At 36.2% G+C, this 8,124-nt stretch overlaps 1 pseudogene; it reads left to right on the top strand.

Moving 5' to 3' along the window:
* Positions 1 to 555: 555 nt before the first annotated feature.
* Positions 556 to 4,137, top strand: LOC114750787 (NHP2-like protein 1; annotated as a pseudogene).
* The last annotated feature ends 3,987 nt before the right edge of the window (positions 4,138 to 8,124 follow it).

Here is an 8,124-nt window from a genome sequence, read left to right as displayed (position 1 = left end):
TTATATAGAAATTTGCACAAAAATTGAACTTAAATATTGAAACTTGTTAAGGCGTTAAGAAGGAGAGAATTAATACTTCGAGTATTTTTCTTGGAGACAAACTAATGATGTGAAAGTACGGTTGAGGTGTTAGACACAAGGATTTTTTTTTTCCCCCTGATAAAAGACATTAACTTTTTTGCAAAAAAAAAACTAAAATACAAAATTGTTGCAGACAAAATAACGGAGAAAGAAACAGATGTCCTGATGATAAAGAGGATGAGGAAACTAAGGAACCAAATTTTGACATTGTAGCATACGAATATGAGATTTTTTTGACAACCGGTGGTACAATGCAAACAAATTTGCAGCAGGATTCACAGAAAGGGCAAATAGGTAATAAAGACACTCTCTTAGCACCCATAGCTGCACATCTCACGGATACTAATCTTGTAACTTGCTTCAGTTTGCAAATGCTAAAAAAGACAGACCAGTATGGTTCCTAAAACAAAAGCCAGAGATTGCAAAGGCGAAATAGGAAACATGTAATGTGGTCTCTTTTGAGTTTCTGGTACCATGAGGAGCAGAAGGTTCCTTGCAGGAAGTTTTTACAGCTGCACTTTTTATAACCTGTAAAGCACTTGATCTTTTCCCTAAAACAGGCTTGATTTGGAGCATACCAGAAGAAATCCAAGATGTAAAAAGAAGAGAAGTAACGTCATCTAAATCCTCAAGCAAGCTAAGCCAACATTTAAACCACTCCAGCAAAAAACGATTAGGAAAAGAGTCAACTCGAATACCAAGAGAAGAACCAAACCAACAAGTTCTTGCAGAAGGACAATGTAAGAAAATATGTTCCAAAGATTCTTCCTTACCTGAAAAATGACAACAATTCATATCCATCGAAACAAGACGCCGCCTCAAAAGATCCAAAGTGGGTAGAATATTCCGCAAAAGTGTCCACAAATTTTAACTCTAGGTTGCAGCTTTAGCTTCCAAATTTTTGAACAAAGACTAGACACTTTTGGACACAAACAAGGCACAGTGGAACGTTGCGTCTGCAACAACTGATATCCAGCTTTCACTGTATATAGAACTGAGTTACTTTTCTCCCAACAACGAACATCAGCTGAGGGAAATAGAGACAAAGGGTGAAGATGAAAATTCCTAATCACGTTACTTGGATAAAGGGAATATAACTTTCTGAAATCCCAACTTCTCCAGTCGCGAAGTGTGAGGCCTGCAACTTTCATGTTAGAGAAAGGGCAACCAAACTGTTTCAAAGGCCACTAAAGCCTGTCGTCTAAAGAAACAAACATACCATACCCTACCATCCCCAATTCGCCAAGTAAGATGATTAAGAATAACCTAACCGCACTTAAAAAAATTTCAAATTGGTTTAAATGTTATAAATCAGCAGTAAATTATATAATAAACTTGTTATAAGTATTTTTTTTAAATAATTTAGTGCATAGAGGTACAAATGTTTGCCCAGTAAACAGGTGTTATAAGAAATGAACAATTAACAAAGAAGACAAGGAAAAAAAATTACTTCATATCTAAGACCAAGTGCAAATTCTTGAATGAATTTTAAGATCAAAGAGGGACCTTCTTTTGATGAATATGATGGGTGTCTCCCGAGTGGAGGATGAAAATAAAAACAGACAAAAATTATTTTATGAAAATGCTACCTCCGGTCCTATTTATAAGAGCTAGTTGATTAATTTGAGGAGATTAAGGAAAGACGTTAAGTTAATTATTTGTAATAAATACGTATTGTCTTTCCTAAAATATCCTTGCTAATAAAGTATATTGGCTAGAACTACTATTATTAGAAGGACTATCTTAGGAAAAAATGCATAAATATGAGAGACAAAATCGATTGGGGTTTTATATTAAGGATCAAAATAAAAGTCAAACAAGATCTTATATTAAGGACCGAAAGTAATATTAATCAGAGAAGGATGGCTTGATAAATAATCACAGCTGTCAAAAGGAAGCCCAACATGATCCCATATCAGTAGTCACTAATTATCAATCATTTCAAAATTTTCACCAAATTAATCAAAGTTGATTCTCCAGGAGAGGCAGTGAATCCAAAAGCTTACCCTTTGGCTGATGCACAACTCACCATAACTATTAGGGATCTCGTTCAACAAGCTGCCAGCTATAAGCTGCTCAAAAAGAGTGCTAATGAAGGTCGGTGTTTTCTATACCCCTCTACTTGATTCATTCCTTTTTTCCTTTTGCGGATTTCCCCCTCTGTTTTGGGTAAATACCTTGTGATCAACATTTTGGGCAACTTATCAACACTTTTCTTGAAAAAACATTTTTTAGAAGCGATTACTGTTGGCTTGCTTGATTCATAATATTAATTTATTTAGTACATTATGTTTTGTATTTTTCTGCTTTACATATTTATATTAATTTTATCACACACACGTGTTTGCATGGATGTATATGCATCTGTATGTATTAGTCTTGGCCTTGCAACAAGTTTTGTTGGTTTCAGCAACCAAGTCGCCAAACAGGGGTACTTCTGAGTTGGTACTTCTGAGTTTATAGTCATGGCGGCAGACGCCGAGCCACTTGAGATTCTTCTCCATATTCCTCTGCTTGCTGAAGATAAGGTAAGTTCTGTTTTAAAGTTATTTCTTCTTCTTTCATTTCCATTTTTCTGTCATTAAATTTTGTGATTGCTTGAAATGCAATTCATCTGCTACATAGATGTGGTCTAAGTCTTCACTATCCATGCTGGTCTTGCGTTATCATGATCATCATATACTTTTATGACAGCACTGACTAAATGAACCACAGAATTTGTGTCCCCCTGGCAATGCTGAAGCCTGAATACCCTCTGCCTGATGTTGTTGTGAAGAAAGCTCAGAGCTCCATGGAATGGATTATTGGCCTCTTTCACTCATGTTCTCTTCATGAAGTCATAATTATGTCAAGTTGAGAGTTTCTGCATAAGTGAGAAACATGAAAATGTGCGTTTAGAATGCAAAGTGCAGCAGGGTCTTCTGGTTACCTGTCTAACACTGCCCCCTAACCTCTGGAAAATGGGACTCTCCACAAGAATTTGGATTTATTGGCAAAGAGGCGAAGAAATAGAATGTGAAAATGGCAGATTGTCAAAAGTCAGGGCTTTTTAATACTTGCTTGTTGCACAGCATAAACTGCTCTACCACATATAGTGTTTGCCTGCCATAGTTTTGCAGCATGGAAGTTACCATGTTGCTTGAGTACAATGCAACCCCTTATAGAACGCTATTAATATGTACGATATACCTACCTGCGTAATATTTCATTAGATACAGCGAGGTCCTTTATTTCTATAGTTGGTTTTTTTTTTTTTTTTGGGTGCACATTACTTGTGTGAATTGGCAAATTTGTACCAGTGTATTTCTGGTCTTGCCATATATAATTCATAGAGGATCCTAATTTCTATTATAATGGTAAGAAAGAATGCTGTATGTATCAACTTGTAAGTTTTGGTGGGATGAGTATAAGGTAATGAAAAACACTTAGATGCAATTATTCAATAAAACATTACAAGTAGAAATTTTCGTTTATCTCAACAACACATAATTGGGTCTTCCCAAAAAAAAAAAAGTCCTTCACACATAAAATATTGCTGGATAATCTTATTGCAATCATGGAAAAAAAAATTCATAAGTTTAGTGCACAAATAGTTACCTTCCACTTGAGCTCATGCTTGTCTATCAACATAGGAGAATGCTTCATTAGTATCTTAGCCATTCCTGCTGCTTTTATTAAGTTTGTATTTTTGGCCTTTACTTATGCTTGTCTCCGCGTGTATGTATATTTGTCGGAGTATGAACATGCAAGTTTTCTGATTGGAATTCAAAGAATGTGCCCTATGTGTTTGTGCCATCAAAGCAAGCTCTTGGGCGAGCATGCGGCGTCACCCGGCCGGTGATTGCAAGTTCAGTGTTGAGTAGCGAGGGAAGTCAACTAAAATCCCAAATACAACAACTTAAGGTAATGAACTATCTATGGCTTTATGGTTAACATTTTGTTTTTTGGGGGGAAGCTTCATAATATAAATGTTTCTCATTCTGTGATTTATATAAACCTGCAAAATCTGAGTACTTGATGGTAATGCAGGATGCCATTGAAAAACTATTAATATGAGAAATGCATATTTGATATGATAGGCTGCTCGGGTTGTGCTGGAAGCACCTTAAAAGGCTTTGATTGGCCTTTTACTAGGGAAAACATACATGCTGGCCTTCATCAATATCTCTCTCTACTGGGAGAATATTATTTTAGATTTTTTAAGAATATTGTTTAAATTTTTAGTTTTATTTTGAGGTTGAATGTTATGGTGCTTTGAAGTTCACACATATACATGTATACATATATCAGTTTGTTTTATTCTTTAAGCTTCTTTCTCTTTCTGCATTAGAGTTGCAGAGTGTTTGTGGGAGTAATTTGCCTTCCATTTGTTGGGTAAAATAAACAAGTAAATATAATAATTGAAGTGTCTTTTTAAGTTTAGAAGACTTGTGTGTTTAGTGTAGTGTAAGGATGAAAACTAAGTATTCCAAATGACTCATCAATGCATTAGGTTAGGGAACTCAAAACTATGATTTTTCACAAGATGCTGGATAACGCAACAAGGATAGGGAGTTAAATGCTTATATAGAAATTTGCACAAAAATCAAACTTACATATTGAAACTTGTTAAGGCGTTAAGAAGGAGAGAATTAACACTTCGAGTATTTTTCTTGGAGACAAACTAATGATGTGAAAGTACGGTTGAGGTGTTAGACGCAAGGATTTTTTTTTTTTACCCCTGATAAAAGACATTAACTTTTTTGCAAAAAAAAAAAAACTAAAATACAAAATTGTTGCAGACAAAATAACGGAGAAAGAAACAGATGTTCTGATGATAAAGAGGATGAGGAAACTAAGGAACCAAATTTTGACATTGTAGCATACGAATATGAGATTTTTTCGACAACCGCATGTACAATGCAAACAAATTTGCAGCAGGATTCACAGAAAGGGCAAATAGGTAATAAAGACACTCTTAGCACCCATAGCTGCACATCTCACGGATACTAATCTTGTAACTTGCTTCAGTTTGCAAATGCTAAAAAAGACAGACCAGTATGGTTCCTAAAACAAAAGCCAGAGATTGCAAAGGCGAAATAGGAAACATGTAATGTGGTCTCTTTTGAGTTTCTGGTACCATGAGGAGCAGAAGGTTCCTTGCAGGAAGTTCTTACAGCTGCACTTTTTATAACCTGTAAAGCACTTGATCTTTTCCCTAAAACAGGCTTGATTTGGAGCATACCAGAAGAAATCCAAGATGTAAAAAGGAAGAGAAGTAATGTCATCTAAATCCTCAAGCAAGCTAAGCCAACATTTAAACCACTCCAGCAAAAAACGATAGGGAAAAGAGTCAACTCGAATACCAAGAGAAAAACCAAACCAACAAGCTCTTGCAAAAGGACAATGTAAGAAAATAGGTTCCAAAGATTCTTCCTTACCTGAACAATGACAACAATTCATATCCATCAAAAAAAGACGTCGCCTCAAAAGATCCGAAGTGGGTAGAATATTCCGCAAAATCCCCACAAATTTTAACTCTAGGTTGCAGCTTTAGCTTCCAAATTTTTGAACAAAGACTAGACACTTTTGGACACAAGCAAGGCACAGCGGAACGTTGGGTCTGCAACAACTGATATCCAGCTTTCACTGTATATAGACCTGAGTTACTTTTCTCCCAACAACGAACATCAGCTGAGGGAAATAGAGACAAAGGGTGAAGATGAAAATTCCTAATCACATTACTTGGATAAAGGGAATATAACTTTCTGAAATCCCAACTTCTCCAATCGCGAAGTGTGAGGTCTGCAACTTTCATATTAGAGAAAGGGCAACCAAACTGTTTCAAAGGCCACTAAAGCCTGTCGTCTAAAGAAACAAACATACCATCCCCAATTCGCCAAGTAAGATGATTAAGAATTATCTCACCGGACTTCAAAAAATCCTTCAACCGGAAGGATTATATTTTTGCTGAAGAAGCTCAAAAGTGAAACAATTCCCCTAACAATTCTTCAAAATTGTTTTGCAAGCAAGGCCTGATTGAAAAAATGAATGTTTCGAAACTATAGACCCCTTTGTTCCAGTGGATGACACAATTCATCCCACGATGACACAAGTCATTTTCTCAGTAATGTGCTGGCAAACATAATGGGAGAAACTGATGCAGGACATAGGATAAACCAATAAAGATGACAGAGTGGTATGAATGAGAAGAGTCCTTCCAGCTTGAGAAAGTAACTTACGCTTCCAACCAGCCAAACGACAATCCATCTTGTGTAACACATCCTCTGCAACTCGAGCCTTCGGACGTACACAATCAATAAAAGTCCCCAAATATTTATCTAAACAAGAATGGAACTTGACTCCTAAAACATTCACCAGAGAATGTCTCTGTCTGTGGGGCATAAATGGACTGTAAACCAAGAACCATTTTTGGTAATTAATATGCTGTCTTGAAATCAAACTATATCGTCTAGAATAGCTTCTAAAACACGACAATCTTCCATCGTTGCACCGTGAAAAAGTTACATGCCGTCACCATACATTAAATGAGTACCGACCAAAACTTGCAGCTTGATTAATCATACAACACAGTACATTTACGCACCCCAAAAAAAAAAAAAAACATATAAGGTGACAAAGGGTTTCCCTGTCGCAAACCTTGGGAAGGCTTAAATGTTTGTCCTGGAACACCATCAACAACAACCAGGTAGGAAACAGTTGTAACACATTGCTCCAGCAACTGTACCCAAGTTGGTGGAAACCCCATTTTTTGAAGCACATATTGTAGGAATTTCTAAGAGACCGTGTCATAAGCTTTTGCAATATTAACTTTGAAAGCGCACAGACCATCTTTGGACTAATGGGTCTTTTTATTTTTGCCATACATTCTGAAGCCTAGAGAACATTGTCAGTAATCAGTCGACCTTTAAGAAAAGCATTCTGATTGGGTGTAATCAAATCTCCCAAGATAACTTTCAACCGATTGCATTATAGATAACGTTACAAAGACTTATCGTTCAAAAGTCCTTAAATGCCTTCGGATGGTTACACTTTGGTACAAGAACAATGAAAGAACGATTTAATTCCTTCAATAGATATCCTCGCCTAAACACATGCATAATCATAGGAATAATATCATTCTTTATGATACCCTAATAAGTCTGATAGAACCTTGCATGTTAACCATCAGCTTTTAATTGAAAAACAGCAACCCCAATCTCCTTGGCAAAAATATCTTGTGACAAAATGTCCACATGATGAAAGGAGAGATAAGGAAAAATAATATGGGTCAAAGTTTGTTTCATTCACTCATAATCAATCATTCCCAGTACCTCAAAAATTTCCTGAAAGTAAGAGGTAGCTGTCTTTTGAATGTCCGCTTGATTTTCTAACCAATGTCCACTTGAATCCTGTATACAAAATATAGCATGCTTGATGCGCCTCTGACTAGCCTGATAATGGGAGGAAAAAAAAAATTAATATTCCTATCCCCTGGAAATAACCAATTTTGACTGGCACGTTGCGCCTGAAGAGACTCATCACAATCGTACCAAAACTCCAACTAGGGACACAAATCACAAAGGTGATGTTGCAAAGGTAAACCAAAACTAACCTCTTCATGGCAACATTGCAACTCCAATTCTAAGGAAGCAATGTAATGAGAAATACAACCCACCAAATTCTTATTCCAATGCAATAGAAAGGGTACGAATCAGTTTTAATTTTTCTAAAACTCGAAAAGGCACAAACCCTTTAAAATAACATTGCCAAATATTGCAAATAATGGGTTGGCATTGTGGGAACGAAAACAAAAAAAAAAAATTCAAACCGAAAAGGTTTCTGACCAAACTAAGACCAATTTAGTAGTTTGAAAAAACAGAGGTGAGTGATCAGACGCTGCAATTGGAAGGATTTGAATCGAATGGAGACAAAATTAAAAAGAAGAGAAAACTCGAGTAAAATAGAAAGGAAAATCAGTGTTCTCCTATTTAAACAAGGGAGAGAGGGTGGATGAGATCTCTCCACGTATGTAGGAGAGAAAACACGTTTTCTACCGTCCGT

Source organism: Neltuma alba, unplaced genomic scaffold (assembly GCF_004799145.2).
Source record: "Neltuma alba isolate B1F8T4 unplaced genomic scaffold, ASM479914v2 tig00006649_pilon, whole genome shotgun sequence".
Lineage (NCBI taxonomy): Eukaryota > Viridiplantae > Streptophyta > Magnoliopsida > Fabales > Fabaceae > Neltuma > Neltuma alba.
This window is presented reverse-complemented; position numbering and strand designations above follow the sequence as displayed.